Source organism: Amblyomma maculatum, chromosome 11, assembly GCF_055883805.1.
Source record: "Amblyomma maculatum isolate TAMU_Amacu chromosome 11, ASM5588380v1, whole genome shotgun sequence".
NCBI classification, from domain to species: domain Eukaryota; kingdom Metazoa; phylum Arthropoda; class Arachnida; order Ixodida; family Ixodidae; genus Amblyomma; species Amblyomma maculatum.
In genome coordinates this window covers 105096305-105118738 of record NC_139354.1, presented here as the reverse complement: position 1 = coordinate 105118738, position 22434 = coordinate 105096305, and the positions used below count along the sequence as shown (strand labels likewise).

The 22434-nt window shown below is 43.6% G+C and overlaps 2 long non-coding RNA genes across 2 annotated transcripts; one reads left to right on the top strand and one right to left on the bottom strand.

Annotated features, from left to right (window-relative positions):
* Nucleotides 1-285: 285 nt before the first annotated feature.
* LOC146174564 (uncharacterized) lies at nt 286-3089 on the bottom strand. Its single transcript, XR_014702277.1, has 3 exons — nt 2855-3089; nt 830-943; nt 286-732 (listed from the first exon to the last, which is right to left on the bottom strand). It is a non-coding gene; the product is annotated as an uncharacterized LOC146174564 (long non-coding RNA).
* Nucleotides 3090-14909: 11820 nt separating this feature from the next.
* On the top strand, nt 14910-20808 carry LOC146174563 (uncharacterized). The gene is made up of 2 exons (XR_014701891.1): nt 14910-16154; nt 16730-20808. It is a non-coding gene; the product is annotated as an uncharacterized LOC146174563 (long non-coding RNA).
* Nucleotides 20809-22434: the final 1626 nt, after the last annotated feature.

The window sequence follows — 22434 nt, the reverse complement described above, 5'->3', positions numbered from 1 at the left end:
CTTAGAGAGCAATCGCTGCCCCATTATTTTGGTAGAATGCTTTGCTTATTACACATGCGCCACTGTTACTCAAGCGACACCCAGCCGAAAAAGTTCATTGGTTCCTATTGGAATTTTTCCAATTGGTACCAGTTAGGTTTTCGGACACCCATTGGTAAATTCCAGCTGGTTCCAATTGGGCGATTCCAGCTGGTTCTAATTGGACGATTCCAGCTGGTTCCAATTGGACGATTCCAGCTGGTTCTAACTGGACAACTCCAATAGGTTTTAACTGGGCGATTCCAACTAGTACCCATTATAACATAATGGAATCAATGCTGCCCCATTATAGCTGGGAAGTTCCTACTCCAATGAATATTAACCAGGGAACTAATACTAGACCCATACTCTCATCATTTGGTGCATGTTGATGCTTGCAGGACTAATTTCTGTGTTTGGAGTGGGCCAGAAGAAGATCTGCATGAATTACTTGAAATGAAGACAACAAAGCTCTATTCAATAACACACTTTCACATTTATTACTTTAATGTACTTGCAATGCAAAGCGCTTCTCTACTTGAAACAAATAAGATCCTTTTAAACTAGCTACCCATAAAACAGCGCAGCTGAATGGTGAAAGATCCAAATTCAAAAAATTTCTTGAAAGTGCCTTTGTGCATTCTTCAGCAATCGCCATCTGCCGTAGCTGCTTGTGTGGTTGCTCCCTGCAGTGCTCCATTGGCAGCTTGTTCCCTAAAGTAATAAAGGCAAGCATAAGTAATCACAGAGCTGACAAGCTTAGATGCTTTTTGAATGTCACACACAAAATGGTATAAAATTATTCAATTACCTCTTCGCTTGCCTTCTGAAATATGCAATCTTTTCGTTGATGAGGCCCGTCACGTCTTTCATGGCAGCCTCCTGAGCCATTTGCAGTGGCATGCCCATGTCCTGCAGCCGCTTCCTGTAGCCGTGTAGATAAAAAAAAGTGCATTTAGCAAAGCTTAGTTTAGTTAGAAAGTACAAGTCATCGAGTGCAAGTTTTTGCTCTGGAACGAGTAAAATGCAAAAACACATGTGGCGAGAATCCTCCCAGGGACAAGTGAAGTGTTGTACAAGCATGTGGTCTCTAAATATTTTCCTTGAATGGTGCTTCCAGATGGAACAAGTGAAAGGTGAGTGAGGTACATGCTGAGTGAGCATATGAACATTGCACCAAAGACCACATACACCCACTATGTTTCAACCATTCAAAAACGAAAAAGCCATTCCTAGGAGCAGTGTGAGTGCATGGTCTTAGATCAATGCCTCGTAAAGGTTGCACGTAAAATGTGCGAGCGAGGCTTGGCTTTGGCTGCTTTGTGACACACACTTTTGTCTTAGCTGGGATGCTACTTGAGACACACCCACCTGCAGTAGTTATAGTAAAAAGCCCCCCCCCCCCCCCCCCCTGCCCAAAATGAATGAGTCCTGAAAGCCAGCCTACTCATGGTAGTTTTGGCAGTGAAAAGGTAGTGCAGTCAGTAACCATGCAATAAAGTAGGCATCTTGATGATACTGCAGCACGGTCACAAGGATTACATTTGTTGGCTCCGAGAAAAGTCCCACATAGACTGAAGGGCATGGAATGAACTAACCAAATGCCAATGCTGCACAGTGCATGCCTTCAAAATTATGATGCGGATTATTGTAAGGACAGCATGAGAGCATGCAGTCGCCACAAGCAAGTTGATAATGGCCTCTTCCTTCAAGGGTTTTACGAGTGTTGTCACAGGAGCCATGATGGAGTCCAAGACATAGCTTACACAAATCGGTCCAAAGCTGGCAGCGCTAAGCAAATTAAAAGCACGTTCTTATACCTTGAACGGCTGTTACCATGATTTGTCCCCAAATCTGCCATATCACCCAGTTAGCAAAAAAAATATCTGATTAAGGGCTTTCACAAAGTTAGAGTGCGCGCAGTTTAATATGACGACAAAACAAAAACAGCAAAGCTCTCATCAACCCAAGTTGCCCTAACTGCAATTAACTGCAACACATGAAAAAAATGCGCAAGAATTTTTGGATTCTTTTCAAATGTGCTACAGTGTGCTAACACAGTAGTATTCACAGAAATGATTCTGCCATGCAGCCTCATGCCAAACCAAGTGATGAAAAAATGTTTTGCATTAATGATCAGGTATCATACTGCACAATCTACTTCCAGCTAAACTGCTGGCGAAAGTAACCTTCCTATTAGCAAGCAGATATTTTTTTTTCTCCAGCGACTACATTGCTAAGTAGTCTCTCGAACTATAGCTACCTTTTGTAAAGGCAAGCTTAACGGGAGTTCAAAAAAAAAAAAAAACTGCGCCCGACTTCGGCGGCGGGGGGGGGGGGGGGGGGGGGGGGGGCAGCATCTCACACAATCGCATCATGGATAAACCTAGTCGCAATAGGTATAGACTGAATCATTCAGCCACCGGTCTTTGGCTGTTCACACATTTTTGGCCTAGTTTTCTAGTTTTAAAGCTAACTACCAGCGCTTCACGTCATCACAGTGAAGTCACCGGGATATGCAGTGACGGTTCTGAGGCGGCAACAATCGGATAATGAAGTTGGTTTTTTGCTGGTCGCAGGTAAATCCAAACGTAGTTCGACAAGCTAATACAATAAATCTACGGAAATCAATCACGGAGAACAAAAGTTATCACCTCACTTGGACAGTTCGCTCGAATGAGATCAGCAGCGGTCATCGTAGCCATCGGGCCCGTTTCAGTCAATGTTGGTCTTTGTCAGTGCCTTAAATACGCTCAAAATTTAGCTGAACTCCAATGCAACCTTACAACACTTACACAGGGTGGGATTACCACAAGAGAAGAAACTTTTTACTTACCGAAGAGTAGCATGTCGTAGGCCTTGTAGAAGTCGCTTCACATTTTTAAGTCTTGCCAGAAGTTGTGATACCACTTAGTGCGTCAGATGAAATGCCGAAAAATCATTCATAATGACGGCTACGTTTAAATTATGGTAACAGATAATTAGCGCAGGATTCTAGCCGCACAGAACATTTGCAAACACGCGTTTGCACGAACATGCCGTCATGCTTGCCATTGTCACCGCCATGTTGTCCCTCGCTAGTCGTCTAGTCTAGACTTCGGAACGGCTATTTTTGGCTTCTGAAGGCTAAAGCCGTAGGCACGACAGCGATGTCGCTCACTGTGCGGAAAACACAAGGAAAACATGCATTAGTCAAATTATATAGCAAGTGATAAGTGACATATTTAAAATTACTTTTGTTAAAATTATTTTTAAGTTTTTGCAAATAATTGTTTTCGCTGCACTTTGCTTCGATTGATGTAGGCGATCATCGGAACTCGCGTCGTCTGCTACGCTAGCAGACAGCAGCTGAAAGAATGTCGTACATATAGAATATACATACCCGTGGGATATATCGTATATATGCCGGTAGATATGCACCTGTATATGTGCACATGTTCTGGTCTCATCCAAAGCATTGAGTTTGCTTATCTTTCACCAGTACTTTTGCCATAAAGTGTCTTAGGTTTTTCACTCGATTATTAGCAGGGTTTCAATTCTGTACTCAATTAAGAAATATCAGTTCACAATAGTTGCAAGAATTGTGTTCTATGGAAATCTTGAAAATATTTTGTTTCCCTTTAAACTAGAACTTAAAATTTGTTTAAAATATTTCATGTATTCAAAGGATTATTTAAAGAAGCAGATGTCTATAATTATATATAACATCAGTAATTTTGACTGTCTTGGCAATGCCATTCTTTTATGAGTCAAACAGATTAAACTATGCCAAAAATAGCATTCCCTTTATGTACACTGCAACATGGTCATGCACATAAATTAAATTTTCATTAACTGCTTAAATCCATGCTGGATGAACAAAGGAAAGAAAGTGTGACATTTTAAACTTATTTCCTTGTTTTTAATAAGAAACCACCTCATTTTCATTTGGAACCAGTGGAATATTGAAGGGGGACTGGTAAATTAAAACAGTTGGATGCCCAATTGGAATCGGCCTAGTTTCCTACTGGAACCCATTGGACCTATAATTGGAACCAATTAAGTTTCTAACTAGTGACAAGCATGACAACTACGTCCTTGCCATATTCTGTTACCATTAAGAATTCCAATGGGAGAACATTTTGCCAGCTAGCAAAACCAATTGGGCAAGCTGTGGCCAATTGTAACCCACAAATTCCATTTGACTCCAGTTAAAACCAGCTGGAATTCCAACTGGAACCAATGAACTTTTTCAGCTGGGCACTCCTCAGTAATGGATATAAAAGCTTTTCTCTGTGCCATTTGGAGCATGTATATCGCGCTGTATTGCGCGCCTAGGCACCTAGTGTCGACACCGACGAAATCGTTTCAGCTCTGCCGCAATCAGTAACCGAGGAACTGAAAGAAGTGATGGTATCTCCTGTCATCCCATTACCCACTGTCACGTATTCTGGTTTAGCTTACGTCGCTGGATACATTGTGAAGTTAATCAGTGACTTCAGGTGTGACGCTTGTGCTATCCTTGAAACCAGCGAAAGAAGCAGCCCATGTACACTATTCTGCGAGGACAAGATTCTAGCGGACCGCATTATCCAAAACCAGAGTTTGTAGCCCTCTTGAACAAGGCTGTGTCTCTTTGAAAAAGCTGTCGTGCACCTACCATACACAAATGTCCTTGAAGTCCTACAAATCTTAATCCAGCCAGCACTTGAGGACTCACCTCGGCTGAGTTGTCCGGAAGGCATTGACAATAGCCATGCTATAAGGTCCGCTTCTTTAATATGTGAGAAATTTCTCAGAATACTTCTTGTCAATTATGATAAGAAGGTGACGGACAGGAACGAAAGGCCAGCTCCTTATGCGCACAAACCGTCCAGAAAGATTTTGAGACTTTAAGTTTCTAGCCGCATGTACCGTTTTGATGAATGAGTGCAATGTGTTAACTTTGAAGGACATTTTTTTTTATTGCTTGCTGCTCTTTTCAATTATGCATATCTGCTTACGCCCATTTCCTTGATTAAATGTCGTTTTTTTTATCACTGTATAATTACTATGACTGTCTACGTGTGCGTCATTCGCGAGACTACGTATACATCTGTTGTCTTTCAACCTACTGATTTGTTTTAAACGAAGCTAGAACAGCCCACTTCACTGGACAACTGAAATTTTAACTGTATGCGTAAATGTTTGATCCTTACTCTGAATCTGAGACGTGCTATGAATTTTCGTCAGTGCCTCTTTTGCTCTAAACGAAAACGGCAGCGGTTGACAGAATATCCACCGAACAGTTTGCCATGCACTAGCGTCAGGTCGCGTTATACAGCTTACAGCTTTCAAAGGCACACTGCATAAAATGGTACATATAGTTTTGTGAAAAATTTAGGGGCAAAAAGTGTTGATGTAAGTGCACCCGAAACTTCATTCGACCGTGCGCGACAGCACTGACGAAGGCGCGCGCGCTCTCGCGCGCACGCGCATTATTGACTATTTTATTGCTCATACACGATAAATCAGACGCTGATTACGGCTTCTTCCTATAAGCCATAAGGGGTGAAATATCAGAACCTGCCGGTTGCAACCGATGCGGGTGGAGCGAAGAGCGAGCGCGCGTTTCCCTTGCGCGTGAACGGCTGTAGCGGGGCGGTGGCGACCCCACCTAGGCGCGGCGGGCGGTGGAAACAGACCCCATTGGAGAGGCCGTAAGAGAAGAGAGAAACGCGCTCTCCCTCGAGACCGGCCATGGCTCGAGCACGCCACTTTTTATTGACGCCGCCAGATGACGCTACTGCAACATCTTCTAGAAAAATGAGCATGATAGCTACTGCTACCACCCTGTTTCAAAGGGGACGCTCCTATATTCCATCCATCCATCTAGTCAACTTTTCAATGCTTTCTTGCAATCGTGCGACATAGTAACGATGCTTTTATGCGCCTATTCAGTAAATGTGCTGATTTTTTTCCCTATGTCGACGTATGTGGACCTCCACCCATGATAGCAGGCGTTTCATTCGACATTCGGGTTTTCGCCGTTGCACTAGGATGAAAGCGCTCTTATTTCGCTGGCGTCTGCTACAGCTCATGCGGGGCGAGTTATCGCGCACTGTAAATCATTACATCACATTCATTTGTACGGGACAGGTATTTTTCTGAGCCCTGCAGAGCCCGCTTTATTACAGAGCCAACTCAACTGTCAGCAGCAGACTGGTAGCAGAGTGGGCAGGCATCGTGCGCACGCGCGGGTTCTCGCATCCCTCCAACCCCGCCGCGGTAACTTTCCTTTAGCCAATAATGATGATTATATTACACTGCGCTATTCGGTGTCCACTGGTAACCAGGAATGCTCATTTTAGCTTGATATCTGCTTAGCGTTAGGAAATTTGCTAACTGGTAAGTGAGGAGCGAGCAGCTTCAGGCTGTTACATTTTTTTTTTTTTTTGACGAAGTGGTCATGAAAAAAAAAAAAATATTTCTACGCTTTGAAACGAATCATCCAGTGATATTCTGTGGCGTCGACATCACCTGCCCTTTATCGTTTGCTAGCAATCTAAACAACATTTTTTGTACATGATCACATATTGCATTGTCTTGTACCTTTTCTGCTCATCCCACCCCTTATGTAATACCCCGCGAGGGGTCTTTAAGGTGATAAAATGTAATGAAATATCTGTTATAAATCATCGCTGTAAGCCAGGTGCTAAAATCCTTTCATCATCTCATATACACAACATATATATGCCAAAAACACATACATGAGGAGGGCAGGGTAGTTTTGTTTAGGTACTTCACAAGGCTTCTCCTGCTGCTGTTTTATTTTATTTGAGTGCATGAGACAATTAAAAGTCATCAACAATGAGTTGTTTTGTGAAATTATTGGCTACACAAACAGTCCTAATTCCATCTGCTCATCTTCAGGTGCTTTGAAGCTGGACATTGCGCTGGTTAGTGCAATTGGGAAAAAGTGCATGCGGGTAGTTAAGCAGCGATTTCAGCTGCACCAATTTAACTGTGGTCAGAGCACCCAAGTTAGCAGGTTTTCTTGGCCAGTAGCATACTGAGTACAAGCTAGCTGTCTGCTTGAATTTAGGCTGAAGTAGGTTGTAAACACATTCTCAAGGTGAGCCACAAACTGGTATCACTCGAAGGGTACAGAAGGCCTCTGTTAGTAAAATTAGCCAAGTTTAATGCATGAGACTTATCTTTTTTTTTTTTTTTTTTTCAGAAAAGGATTAAAGCTTTTCTCACAGTTAGTTTCAGGTAGGATAGAGAGACCACAATTGTATACAGCTGCCAGCCAACTGGCTCACCCCAGGCAATTTTTTATTTGGAAGTTAAGCAATTAGTAATTATTTTTTCTAATTTAGTAACTATTGCCTTTAGACAATAACTGGGTTTGCAGAATTCTAGAGCTCCTTCTAAAACCTCCATTCCGTTTATTTCCGATAAAGAAAACGTAATCGTTTTTCCAAGCTCTAAAGAAAGCCCGCGAAATACAAAAATTATCATGCAGCCTGTATAGCGCTGAGACTGGGCTGTTGAGTTACGGCCGCAGCTAATTTCTGTCAATTAAACCATGCACGGTTGACAGCACCACAATATCGTAGCGCATGAATGCGTCAGTCACGTGATATTGTTTTGTTTTTTTTTTTTTTTTCGCGGGCTTTCTACAGAGGTGGGAAAAACTATGCACGTGGTTTTCTTTATCGGGAATAAATGAAATGGGGGGTTTCAGAAGGTCCTCCCCAACTTTGCAAATCACATTTATTTTAAAGAAATACTTACTAAATTAGAATTGCAAAATGAAAAATTACCTGCATCGTTTTTTTTATCGATATTTATTGTCCTAGGGTATGATATGAAGGATGAATAAATGATTAAATAAATGTGCCAGCTAGAGATCCAAGGACATATACCATGACTACGCGGAATTGAATTTAATTTAATCTCAGCTGTCTACTTTATTGAGCCAGTGGTAGTATTCGAGATCACGCAAACAGCCGAAGCTTTCTTCCCCGAAGTCTTCCTTTTGTTTAGACCTGGTGTGCCAGGTGGCCGTCAGCAAGTGGTTTCTCTGGCCTATCTCAAATGGTTTATTTTTAACCCTTGGCGGAAGTTAGCTTGGACACGCGGTATAAAATATGTCAGCTATCGTTTGGTGCCACAGCTTAATAGCAAGAATCTGCACTGAGCACAACTCTCTGCAACATCAATATTGCCCACATCCAGCCTTGGCTTCACGGGTTTGACGGTAATATATGCCGGACAACCCGGCAAGAGTGTATTATATAGGCACCGCATCAGGTGCCAGTGATGGCTTTTCACGCGGTATATCTTCACTTCTGCCGTTGATTATATATGTGCGTAGTCACGCAGCAGGATGAGATGCGGCACAAATGATACTCACACACTGCCGATGTTTATGTGAGAGGCTTTTCCTGCTTTCACAAGCTTTGTTTCAACTTTCTGCGATGTTTGTTGTCCCTCGGGGCAGCAAACAAAGGTGACTGGAGCACCGCGGATAGCCGCGCTTCGGCATCTCGGAGCAAAACAGTGCGAGTTGGCCTTTTTCCTGGCCATTTCGAACTGCGCATGGTGCATTTGAAGAGCTGAGATGTCTTAGTTGCTGTGATGAAAGGCAGAACTGAAAGTTCCAGTGCAAAATCGCAAGAATGTGCAGACTGCACGGTGCGCCAAGCATTGACTTCCCTTTGCGGACGCGCACGCGGTCCTAGCAAACGTAACTGCAGCGCCACCAGCGGTGGTCAGTGAGAGCGCGCGCTCTTTCTTACGGCCTTCTCAATCGCCGCGGGAACAATGGGAATGTTTCTCCTTGAGTTGCGCTCTCCGCCACCGCAAGGGGCGCGACCTGCTCACTGTTCGCTCCGCGTCTGCTTCAGCGGCGGCGGGTGGCTTTTGCCTGGTTTCGCGCTGTCGCTCGCGAGTTTCGTGGTTAGTGCAGCCCCGATATTAAAGAACACAGAACGTAGATGATGCAGCGGCATGTCGTCAACGTACTACACACGTGAACGGATATAAAAAACACTGTCGTTCAGCAAACGTTCGACAAGCATGGCATACATTGCGGCATGGTAGCTACTTTTGTCCATTTTAGTCCGAATTTTTCCCAAGCCTGTACAGGAATAGGAACAAAAAAAAAAAAAAGCTGAATGAGAAGTGATCACATCGAAGCTTCTTCAAGGCTAACATGACAGCAACTCGTCTGCTACAGGAAAACCGTCTTTAGCGCTAGATATGCGAATTAAACCATTCATGTAACACCGAAGATGAAAATAATTTCATAAAAATGTAAATTGCAAAATGCTTGCATGATATAAAAGGTTAGTATAACAGTCAAAGTAAACGTTGTAGGGTTGAGTTTTAAATGTTATTACAATTCATATATTAGCCAATGTGTGGTATTATACACATTATTTTAATTTTGCAAATAAACATTAATTGTTTTAATGAAATTTTTACATCATAATAAGCTTTTTATGAAAGCACTAAAAATGGTTTGATATTCATGACACCACTTGTGCTCGAAGTGGTAAAAAGAGGCCAATAAATGACGAAGGTGATACTCGATGTAATGACTTACAAATGAGGTCACCTGCTATATCGAAAGTATGCAAGAAAGTTTAAAGCGTTAAAGAAGGACACTCTCACTGAAGACTCATTTCAAGCCCTATATAGCAACCCATTGAGGCTCTCTTCGGGAAAGTAAGGTTAATGTGCAGAAGGGAATGAATATTCTAGATGCGAGGGCCGTAACAGCTAGCGGCACATGACTACATTGTCAAAGCAGACGTTTCATCTGAGAGCAAAATCAAGGCACTGAAGGAAGTGATGACATTTCCTACCATCCCATTTCCCACTGTCACATATTCCGGTTTACCTTACGCCGCTGGATATATTGTTTAGTTAATCAACTTCGGGTGTGACGCTTGCTCTATTCCTCTTGAAACTAGCAATAGAAGCAGCCCCATGTACGCTCTTCTACGAGGACAATATTCTAGTGGACTGCATATTATCCGAAACCTGAGCTTGTTGCCCTATTGGACAAACTTTTTTTTTTTTTTTTTTTTAGAAAAAGCTGCCGTGCACCTACTATACACACAAATGTTCTCGAAGTACTTAAGATCCTGATTCAGTCAGCATTTCAGAATTCAACACTGAGTTGCCCGAAAGGAATTGACAACAGCTATGTTATTAGGTCCGCTTCTTTGATATTTGAAACATTTCTCAGAATTCTTCTTCTCAATTAATTATACCAGGAAAGCGACAGAGAAGACCGAGAGGCCAACTCGATCCTTATGTGCACAAGCCGTGCAGGAAGATTTTGAGACTGAATTTTCTAGACGCAGGTCGCGTTTTGATGAATTGATGAACATATAGTTCAATGTGTAACTTTTAAGGACAATTTTTTTATTGTTTGCTGCTCTTTTCGATTCTGCTTAACTGCTTATGCCGATTTCCTTGATTAAAAGTAGTCGCGAGACTACATATACATCTTGGGTCTTTCAACTGACTGATGCGTTTTGAACGAAGCCAGAACAGCCCACTCCACTACACAAGTGGCATTTTTACTATATGAGTAAATTTTGTTCTTTACTCTGAATCTGAGACGCGCCATGAATTTTCGCCGGTGCCTCTTTTGATCTAAATTAACGAAAACGGTAGCGGCCGGTTGACAGAATCTCCCCTCAACAGTTAACCATGCACTCACGTCAGGTCGCGCACCTGCTTAAAACATTCAAAGGCACATTGCATAGCCTGGTAAATTTATTTTTGTACAAAATTTTGGGGCAAAAAATTTTGAAGTGTACTTGAAGCTTCATTCGACCGTGCACGGCCGAATTGACGAAGGCGCGCGCGCGTGAGCGGATTGTTGACTGTATTTTATTGATCGTACACGATAAATATTCGATGTTGATTACGGATTTTGTATAAACCATAAGGGGCGAAATGTCAGGACCTGCCGGTTGCGACTGACGGGGGCGAAGCTAAAAGCGAGCGCGCGTTTCCCTTGCGCGTGAACGGCTGTAGCGGAGGAGCAGCAGTGGGGCGGTGGCGACCCCACCGAGGCGCGGCGGGCGGTAGAAACAGACTCCATTGGAGAAGCCGTAAGATACGTAAGAGAAGAGAAGCGCTCTCTCCCCAGGGTTGCCAGGTTGGGCTATAAATAGCCAAATTGGGCTACTTTATGTTGTGGTTGGCGGGAAATATTGTTGGTTGGCTATTTGGCTATCTTTGGGCTATTGTGCATTTTCGCTTGAAAGGTCCAAACCATTTCAAAAGCCTTTTCTCCAGAAAGGTTTAGCAGTGGGCCGCGATGCTGTGTGTACAGTAATAGCAACCAGCGCACTTTTCTTTCCTAGAAGATACTGCCAGTGTACATTCTAGGCCCACACTTTGGTCTCACAAGCTGTTTGCAGCACTGCGAAAGGCAGCTAGGGTAACCTTGTCCAACCCGGATCATGTGCACAATAGGTAATTTGCTTCTGTGCATCTCTCGCCCTGCGAATTGGTGTTGGTCCCACAAGCTGTTTGCAGCACTGCGAAAGGCAGAGGTAACCTTGTCCAACCCAGATCATGTGCACAATAGGTAATTTGCTTCTGTGCATCTCTCGCCCTGCGAATTGGTGGGGGTAATAGTAGGAGCACAAATTATCTATTATAGTGCGCCGAGCACAATTGCCTATTCTAATGCACGAGATCCTAAATGGGCCAGGGCTTCCCTGCCTCACAGTGCTGCAAAATTCTTGTGAGACGAAGTATATATTTCGACTGTCAGAAAGACGGGCCTTCGCAGCCTGTGGTTCGATGAATGTTCGGCATAGGGGATTAGGGTACAGATGAGTGAATGGGGGACTTCGCACATGACGGGGTTGGTAGTGAGGTGTGCCTGGACAAAAGCTCGAAGCTCTTTTCCTTCCCTTTCCTGCTTCCCGGCGTTGCCGATGGTGTTAAAGTGGTCTATTGAATGGACAATTTGCAGAACTCAGCTTCTCTGTAAGGCTTGTTTTCCAACAGAAATTTCTCGTTCCAAGATGCGCCACTCATTATTCGAAGAAACGAGCAGACGGAAGTCTAGCTCCTTTCTAAGTAAACCCTTCAAGATCACTAGGGGAAAGGGGGTCGGATGGGAAAATTGTTTGAATACCCTTTCTATGTGAAATAAAGAATGAGGATTGTCCAGCAGCCAATTGGTTCTCGAGCATGACTGAATACCATTCGTCGCACTTCCGCCCTGCGAAACGTTCGCGACTTATTGTGAGTGCCCCCTTAAGAGGTGCCTGCTTCTTTTCATTTCACCAAAGACTGGGAGTGAACGAGACTTTTCGATTAGAAAAGAATTCCGCAAGTTGTGCATTCGGTTCGTTCGCTGAAACCGTCAACATACCCCCCATTCAAACACACGAAAAGCAAGTACTGGTGACAATTCAAGGCAGTCCTGTCCATCTTACATTCGGCCATCTATCACCCCCGCAGTTTTAATTTCCCCTGCACCACTGGCAACCACTGATTCCGCAGCAAGAACTTTGAGCACAGCGGTGGAGGTTTAACAGTCCGCATATAGTGAAACGTGCTTCTCGACGCCACTATGGGCAAATGGGCGAAGTACGCGCGGACGTACAGAAAAGAATGGGAAAAAGATCCTGCATTCAAAGGTACGTTGACCATCTTTAATGTTTTAGTGCTTGTTTGTACCAGTCCAAAAATTATGTTCCGCTTTTCGGAGTGCATTCCATGTGACCATGCCAGTCTCGATCATTAGCGCGTGACAAATTTTTCTTTTTGATTACAGATTGGCTTACGCGCTCACCCTCAGGGGATATGGCCTTTTGCACAGCCTGCAAAACAGAGCTACGTGCACACGTGCAAGATCTGAAGGCACATAGAAAAACCGAAAAGCATGCTAGAAGCATGCAGTCGTCGACTGCACCCGAACAAAGGCAAATGGATAGATTTGTCACCTCGCAGCCAAGGGCCGCCAGCAACAGACATGAAGCGAAGATTGCGGAGCTGCGTTTGGCGGCGTATGTCGCCGTACATGGTTCGCTTGCTACCGCTGACCACCTGACGCCGCTCATCAGCGACTGTTTCAGAGATTCGACCACTGCGTCGTCGCTATCCATGGGAAGAACCAAGTGTACGGCGTTAGTGAACAAGGTACTTGGACCAACCTTCAAACAGATGCTTTTGGATGAGCTGAAGGGAAGAAAATTTTCGTTGATCCTGGACGAAAGCACAGACGTGTCTTCGGCAAAAGAGCTTGCCATTGTGGCAAGGTTCTACTCGAGCGAGAGCAGCGCAATTGTAACTGCGTTCCTTGGACTAGTTCCAGTTCTGGACGCATCATCTGGAGGACTTTTCTGTGAGTTGAAAAACTTCCTCGACAAGTGTAATCTCTCTGTCAGTGACTGTGTGGGTATAGGAACTGATGGAGCCAGTGTGATGTGCGGGCAGCACAATAGTCTGTACACAAGAATGAGGGAAGTTAACGCAAACATCGTGTTGGTAAAATGCGTATGTCACTCCCTTCACCTTGCTTGTAACGAGGCAGTGGATGTACTACCCACACAGATTGACTACCTTGTTCGGGAAACCTTTAACTGGTTTTCCCACTCTCCAAAGCGTCAAGAGTTTTATAAAAGCATTTATGCTGCGATTAACTCTGGATCAACCCCCAAAAAGTTGGTTGGTGTGTGTGCGACGCGTTGGCTTAGCATTGCTGGTGCTCTCCGTGCAATTCTTGACCAGTGGCTGGAACTGAAGGCGCACTTCGATGTCGCAAAAACAGCTGAGCGTTGTTACTTAGCTAAAATGTTGAGTGAGATGTACAATGATGACCAGAACTTTTTGTATGTGCAGTTCTTGAGCCCCATTGTTAACGAATTTGACAAACTCAACAAAGTATTTCAGAGTGAGGACCCTGATCCATCAAAACTTTTCGAAGACTTAAGCTCGTTTGTGAAGTGTTTGCTTAGGCGGATCGTACTTCCCGATCATGCATCTCCCGATTCAGCTTGGGAAAGCCATTTGATGCATGTTCGAGCCTGTCAGCTGGGAAGCGTCTTTCGCGACTCCTTAGAGAAGTCTTCCCTCGGCGACGACAAGAAAATCGCCATTCTTGAGCGTTGCCGAAACTTTTTGGTCGCTTGCATCAAAAGCACATTAAAGCGCCTTCCAACAAATTTTAAGGTATTAAGTGAACTTCACCTCTTGCACTGCAACAATATTGCCAAGTTTTCTTTTGATGCATTCTACAAGGCCTTTGCAAAATTCATAGATCCATCAGTTGTTTCTGCAATGGAATCCGAATACTGCCTTTTGCAATGTAAGCTTAGTGAACTCCGAGACGACTCCGTGACAGTATTTTGGAAAAACGTTCTGCGTTCCAAAAACAGTGCTGGAGTCAGCCTATTTCCGTTGCTGTCGGAGCTAGCCATTTCTCTACTCACGCTGCCTGTATCCAATGCTGCTGTGGAACGAGTGTTTAGCCATGTCACTCTAACAAAAACCGACTTGCGGAACAGAATGTCTTTGGAAACCTTGGAAAATATTTTGCATGTGAAATTTGCACTGCTGAAAAATGGTAAATGCTGCAAAGACTTTGTGCCGTCAGATATTTTTTTGGAGCGCTTCAATACCGCCGCAATGTACAGTGAGTGATGTTTGGATACTCTTTTTTACATTCATTTGGAAATGAATTCAAAACTTCACAGCAGACATGTTAATAAATGTTTGAAATAAACTGTGTACTGTAACTATGAAGTTTTCTGTTTTGGCTATTTGGGCTATTTTTATGGTTCGACGTTTGGCTATTTTTGGGCTACATCGAGCAAAAAATTTGGCGGGTCACGCTGTGAGTACCTGGCAACCCTGTCTCTCCCTCGAGACCGGGGGCCCGATCCTCGATATTCGCCTTCCCCTGGCGGCGCCATATTGTCTTTCTGATTGGCTCTGAAAAGAGTCACGTGCTTCAAACTTGTGGCGCGAAACCATCAGTTGAGGCAAGCACTTTTAGCGGTTACGTCAAAATGACGTAGCCGTGAAAATTGATTTCAACCGGAGCTATCCTTGTTGCCTGGATGACAAATACGAATGATTTTGGAGTGGAAGCAAAGTTACTGATGGTGGTTTGGAGAACACTTACGCTCGATTAACCAATGTGATGAAAATAATGGCATACTGGGAAGGAGCGGATGCTCAAATTTGATTGGCTGGAGCTATGTCACGTGAAACACGTGATACGCAGGCATATTTAGATTACGTCAAATTGACGCGTCATGACGTAACTGATGTGCCGCCATTACCGAAAATGCTGACGTTTGGCCGCCATAATTTCGCCGAGTGGCGAGGTGCCCGAATTATGCTAATGAGACTATGGCGACAGGCAAGCTGATTTATGCAGCCGTTAGCCTACCGTAGTTTCTTAGCTTGTTATTAAAAGTAAAAGGATAACTTTATATACACCTTGCATGGCTTTTAAACGCAATAGAAAGGCAAATAATGAGCGCGTATGAAATAAAGGACGCTTGAGACAATCTGTAATGGGGGCAGAAGCTTGCGGCCGCGTGACGGCGCTAACTGCTTTCTTATTTCAAACCCTTTCTTCCCATGGTAAGAAATCATTGGTCTGTGCGGTTATGATAACCCAGCAATGGCGGCGGCCATGGAGGGAGGCATGAAGGGAGGTACGCTTTCATTATAGTGAACTAGAATATATATTCTAGTTCACTATAGCTTACATGGAGGAAAGAAAGAACTTGTACGCTTATGAGTGGTCTTCGTGCCGTTCGTCGTCTGCAAGTAGTGATCGAGGATTTGCTGCAGCACAGCAATGCTGTCAAATTGTCTTGAAAGATAGCTCGTCAGTACAGTCAGATCAATCATCTGACGAGGAGTGTAGTGTGGCGGCTTTGCAAGCTCCGAGGCGAGAATTGTCCTGCGCTCGGAATGTTGAACTGTTGAGCTACTGGTGCTTCGGGTGTGATCGCCAGTGGTGAACGCCTCTGATGTTGGATGGCACGAAATGTATTCGTTCGGCCGAGCGACAAGCTCCCGCAATGTGTCGGGCTTCTCGATGGGTGTCGACCAGCAGGGCAACGCAGTCAATCTGCTGGAAATGGTGCAGCACGTCGAGCATCACAGAGGTAAGTGCAATAAGAAAACCTGTAAAGGTGACTGTTCATACAGCGTCATTCGCATTCAAGTTGTACGCAGGCGGGAAATGACTGAAGATTAAAGGAATACTCACAGGACGCATGCGGCGAATCCGATATTTTTAATCAGCACTTTGCGTTGCTTTTAGCTGCATATTTCTACGACGCATTATAATTTTCTTCAACTTCTCTACACTGCACGAACTTAAAAAAAAAAAAAAAAAAAAAAAAAAAAACTGAGTGTGCTTGTAGTTGTCAAGATTTCTTGGTTAATGGTTTCGACGACCGAGGAAGGAAAAACAAGTGAAATCGCCTGATATAAGTCGTTCCCTTAATTGCAAAAAAAGAAAGAAAAAGTTAGCCACAATACAATTTCCGCCACCAAGCCGTCTTTACCTGTTACGGAAATGGTTCACTTAGGTTTAGGTTTTGCACTGACCATTTCTTGCATTCATAGATTACACTTTACCGCAGCCTAGCTTGTAGCTTTGATGATTTTGAATGTTCCTGTGCCATGCGTGTTTGATATTTTATTTGCATATAATTTAGGCACTAAACATTTGCAGGTGATCGTGTGGACCTTGTGCAGCCGTTGCAGCACTTCCAATCCGAGTCATCATGTGGTCGAGAAGTCCTGGGGCCATATTCAACATCATTAACCTCTCTGCTAGGCTTGTATAATCTGGGAGGCCACGCCTTGTCCCTGGACGGCCACATCAGATGTGAAGTGCTATGCAGATGGACAGCTCTTTTTGAAGATCGTTACAGCTTGTAGTGTGTGCAGATCACATGACATTGACGCCACCTGCAAATGGTAATCGCAGCAGGAACATCAACAAGTACAAGGAAGAGGACGTGCAACATTTATATTAACTCGGACAGGAACAACTTGATCACCTGCACTTGAGATTTTCACTCGCTGTCATGATTTTGATATATGCCACAAGTGATCAATGTGCACATTCTTACTGCTTCATGTTCGATAGCATACTGCTGAAAAGCCGTCCAAGTCTTAATTTTTTCTGTGGTTTTGAGATATAACCATCTCTTTGGTGTACATTTTGTTGATAGCATGTGCAAGAACCAAGTTCAGCTTTGGGGTGGCGCAGTGGTTACGGCGCTCGACTATTGTTCCCAAAGACGCGGGATCGAATCCCGGCCTCGGCGGCCGCTTTTCGATGGAGGTGAAAAGCAAGGCGCCCATGTGCTGTGCGATGTTAGTGCACATTAGTGCGATGTTAGAACCCCAGGTGGTCGAAATTTCCGGAGCCCTCCACTACGACGTCTCTCATAGTCTGAGTCGCTTTGGGACGTTAAACCCCACAAACCAAACCAAACCTTTCCTTGGTGCTATAATTTTTTGTCTACCATCTGTAGACATACTGAGTGTATTCTACAAGTGCTGTGGCCCTTGCTGAGAGCTGTCATTCTTTGTTGTATACTTTGCTTTTTTGTGTTCTGCTTAAACTCAGTGTGCATTTTATTAAGTGCTTCATGTCAATGAAACACAGGAAGGTACAAAAACGTTCTCCTTCTACCTCCAGAAGTGCCATTCTGAGTAGGACATGCGGGCAGCAACAGTTCACAATTCACTTTGGTGTTTGTGGCAAGCAGGCAGCCTGCGATGTACTACTTCAGTGAGAATATTTGACATACGTGCACCCTGGTGGATGTGTCTGCAGTCGTTTACCATAGCAGAGTCCATTTCGTTACACCTATCTTGTGTGCTACTAGGGTGAAATGTGAGGTGCCCACTGTGTTTTTCCACAAACTGCAGAGTGAAGCGAGCTGTGCTTCTTTGTATTTGGTTGCCTTTATGCTTGTTTTCTATTGCTTCCTTCATATGCTGAATGTAGATGAACAGCAATCAACTAGTTTTCCCAAGGATAATTTGTGCATCTATTTGGTGGTCATTGTCTTTCATTGTTGTATGCACGGAAAATGAGGCCCCCGCCAACTTGTCAACCCATTTTGGCAATTTTAGATTCCACTTTTGCAAAATTTGCCAGTTTCATTTTGCACTGCAATTACTGATGCTTTGTAGTGATGTTAATCAAGATCCCAGATAACCTGTTTAACCTCTGCATCATTTGTGTGGCTCGGCGATCAATGAACATTTTTGTATTCTTCAGTTTTTTCACAAAGGCAACTATTGACTTCTCTGTTTTGTAACTAGGTGATATTGATGTGCATGTGCACCCACTGGCAAAAGTTCTTGAAGGTGGCTTCGCAGGGGAAAGAATGCATTCATTTGTGTACGGGATAAATTGCTTGACATTTCATGTTTCACTATATAACTCATAGTCACAATAATGATGCACAAGCGCAGGAGTGAAATAAAAACTTTTTGATAAGATTGTCCTTCATAAATTTTTGACTGCAGCTCTACAAAATGCTTTGCTCCTTTTGTGCATTGCTACATATCTTGTTCCATAAAATACCTCCCTCCATGATAGCGCTGTGTGTAGTCCTTCCATACCTCTATTATGAGGCTGCTATCTGGGCCATTTGCTTCTTGACACATTCTTGCTGCTGCCACATGCCCTCCGGCACTCACATATGTTAAAAGAGGGTTGGTAAAGCTCACATATTCATGCTCTAAGCCACTGGAGACTGGCTTCATCACTCGAGATGTTTATCGAATGATTGCAGCTGTGTATAACTGCTTCATTACTTTTTTTCTGTTAGTTGCTTTTGTAGCCTTCATTGTTCTTTGTGAGCTTTAAATTGAGAATTTTAAGGAAGGGGCACAAATTTTATGCCAATCACTTTCATTTCATTTATGTAGAAGCACTTTCAAGGAAACTTGTGTTTCATCATCACTTTTCAACATTTTGTACCATTGTGCTAGTACTGAGTTGTATAACTTTTTGCTCTCATAAGTGACAGCTGCGCTAGTTTCACTTACACCTATCCTATTGTCGCATGTGTTTTCTATGTTATCTAGTATCCCTATGCTTTCCTATTATATCAGCTTCAGCAATCCTCTCTGCATTTAACCCTCAGAATGTGCTGCATATTTTGCACGTCTGCTATGTGTACAGCCTAAATTGAACACCACAATATATTCTTAAGATTGCATTCAAAAGATAACTTCCTGAAGGTACAATCCTATTGAACACAGTAGACATCATACTATCCATAAGTGAGCCATTCTTTTTCGTGATGTATTGAAGAATTTGTGAACAAAGCGATTTCATTTTATCTTGACCACATTCATCTGTTGTTTCTGTGGTACAGCCTCTGCCACAGCTGCATCTATAACTCGGCTGTTGACACTGTGGTCAAATGTCTTGCGAGCCAGCAGAGCCTAATGTAGCGTTGATGTTCAGCTATTGGCTTCTTGCTTTTTTTTTTTTTTGATGCAGCAACGTTAAAGCCTCTTTTCTGCACAAAACGCGACGTTGTGAGTGGAAAATCTTGGGCACATTTCAGACAGGTGACATGGCCGAGTACTCAGTGTGATGTCTCTGGCTTCACCTTTGAGATGAATGTGTGAGGTGATAAACCTTGCAGGATCTTTGGGTAATAAGACAGGCAACCCTTAGGCCATGGAAACGCATCCGTACAGCTTGGTTAGAGTGGGCTTTATAGGTATCTAGACAAGTGGTCTTCCACATAATTGGATAACTTACAGGTATATGCTACTGATATGTATCATAGAATAAATACTAGATGTTAGCAGTAGCAAAGTCGATTCACACGAATGAGAGTCTGCAGACAGGAGCCATAAAAGCTGTTGTGTCATAGGGGTAAATGCTGAGCTTGCGTGTCCCCACAATTGTTTTTAGAGCATGAAGTTTTCAAGTGCTGTGCTGGTTTGCCTGATAGCCGTCACACTGAGTGACTTGCTGAAATAATGCTTAAGGCTTGTCTTCCTGAGCCAAACATTTCTCCTTTTTGGTAGACTGCATAAAGGGAACATTCTAGGTGTGGCAGGCATTTATGCACAGATAAAATCATTCTTACACACACTATAACTACCTTTGCCCTGTCCATAACAGAATCAGGGAATACTTGCTCTGTCCCAGGTGCCGACTACCATTTAAATGACGTTGAGTTCCATAATCTTTGATACTGGTAATACTGCGGAACGCATAGCATCCCTTGACTGCAGTTGCAGCCTAGTGGTTTGAGCATTTGGGGACCAATCCTCAGTGGTGTTGGGTACTCATTGGTAAAACAGTGGGTGCTTGCTTTGCTGGTGCTATCTTGGGCCAAACACTTGGAGAATGGGTTTTTGACCCTATCTTGTGTTCCCTTGCTTTGTATAACTAATTTCTCTTCTTTGGTCTCCAAGGCCGTGCCACCTTTCAGATATGGCGATGAGCTGTACAAGTACAACAATACTGTAATTACTTGAATGTGTGACAGCCTTTCATTTTAGGCTGTGTATTGTAGAGTGTGCAGTGCTGTAAATAAATTTTGTATTGTTTTGTATATTGTAATTTTCAGTTTTCTTATAAGCAAGGCTTCATGTCAGGTGCATGTAAAAAAAAATGCCAAAAAGTACCGAAAGCAAATGATACACCAATTGTTAGTCAACGACGAGCTGTTTAAAGCTACAGGGAATGTGTTACGTGAGTAGCAGGTCTCTTAAAGTGTGCATGTTTTACCAAAATAAAGGACAGAAGCTATACTGCAACCTGTTGGAAGAACCATGCATACAAGACGCACTAGCTGCAAATCATACGCTCATTTAAATCACGTTTAGTTTTCCAATGATATGCAATCAGAATGTCGAAAAAGTAAATTTCATGCTTTATTCCCATATTTATGCCCGTATTCAGGTGAGGTTCATTTGAGCATGTTTTTGAGTCAGAGTGTAGAGAGTGGATGTTAGACAGTTGCACGTTGGACATTATGCATTGCTGGAAGAGCACACAGGGGATGGCACAGCCAATACAAATCATACAGTATTATCACCTGGCATTAATGAACCTTTGCCAAAAAATCCAGAACACCACCCTGATGTGCTGCAGGCCACATTGCTGCAGGCCTTGCAATTCATGCCTCTTTTTGTCGAATATTGTTCCTGTGCATGCTTCTGTTTTTCTTTTTTGTTGCTGTTACTTTTTTACTTACGGTGTCTTTAAAGTCACGCTTGCTTTCCCCTTTGGCTCCCTTGCTTCACTCAGAAACAGGTTCGGGCTTTGTGTATATAGCATGTGCACTGGTTAATGTGTGCATGAATGCTACATTCAATTGACAATTGCTTCAAGAAAATGGTTTCCGTACTGCATCTAGCTCATTGTAATTAGGCATCATATATCATATTCACTCTTCATGTCTGTTCCTTCACTTCCTGATCGTCAAATAGTATATGTGAAGGCATATCTCTAGCCGACCTCATCACCCTTCTCTCCTCTGAGGAATCATGCTGCACTGAAAGAAAGTGCCGGATGCTATTGCAAGTGCAAAACTGGTAAACAGTAGCAAAGGAACTAGGCTGTACCTGACAAATTTTGTTTCTCTTGTGACATTGTGGTGTGATGTGCACCTGCATCAGACGAGCAGTGTTGCTACTTTTATAAAATGTTTTTATGCAACATGCTCAGAAACCAAGCAGAATAATACCGACAGCTTTTTTTTATTATTATTATTATTTTAACGAGGCATCTGCCACAACAGAGTGACACACTCTGCATGCGGTGAAATGTGCATACAGCGTGCTATGTCTAATTCAGGGCACATTAAATGCCATCAGCGTGAAAGCTAACCTGTTGCTGCCAGTGGGCATCTGGATACACTTTTCATTGCATTTTCATTGCTGCCAGAAAATCTTATCTGCTTATTTTTGCGGCTGCGTGAAAACGTCCCCGCCTCGATGGCTCAGTAATGATTATAGACGCTCGGCTCTCTGACCCGCAATATGTGCGTAGCCCAGCTACGACGATCGCATTTCGATGGAATTAACACGCTAAAGGTGGTCCGATGTCAGCGCATGCTAAGATCGCCAGATATATGGCCTAATCGAGCTCTCCACTATGCGTGTTTTCACTACGCCGCTCCAGTCGGGCCGATATCCGCACGCTACGCCACAGAAGCCGACACGTATACCCGGCCGTAGCAGACTTGCTAACATGATGGAAACGGTGGGCTGCCGCAGGCAGTTTCCAACGACAGTGATACCCTGAGAAGGCCAGCGTTGTCGTCGGATAGGTGCGTCTCTTCTCTAGAGGCAACTGCAGCCCGAAAATCTGTTGGGCGCTTCCAATTCTCAGTCGTAAACAAATTCTTTAATCCTGATACTCGCCGATTTCTCTGCGCG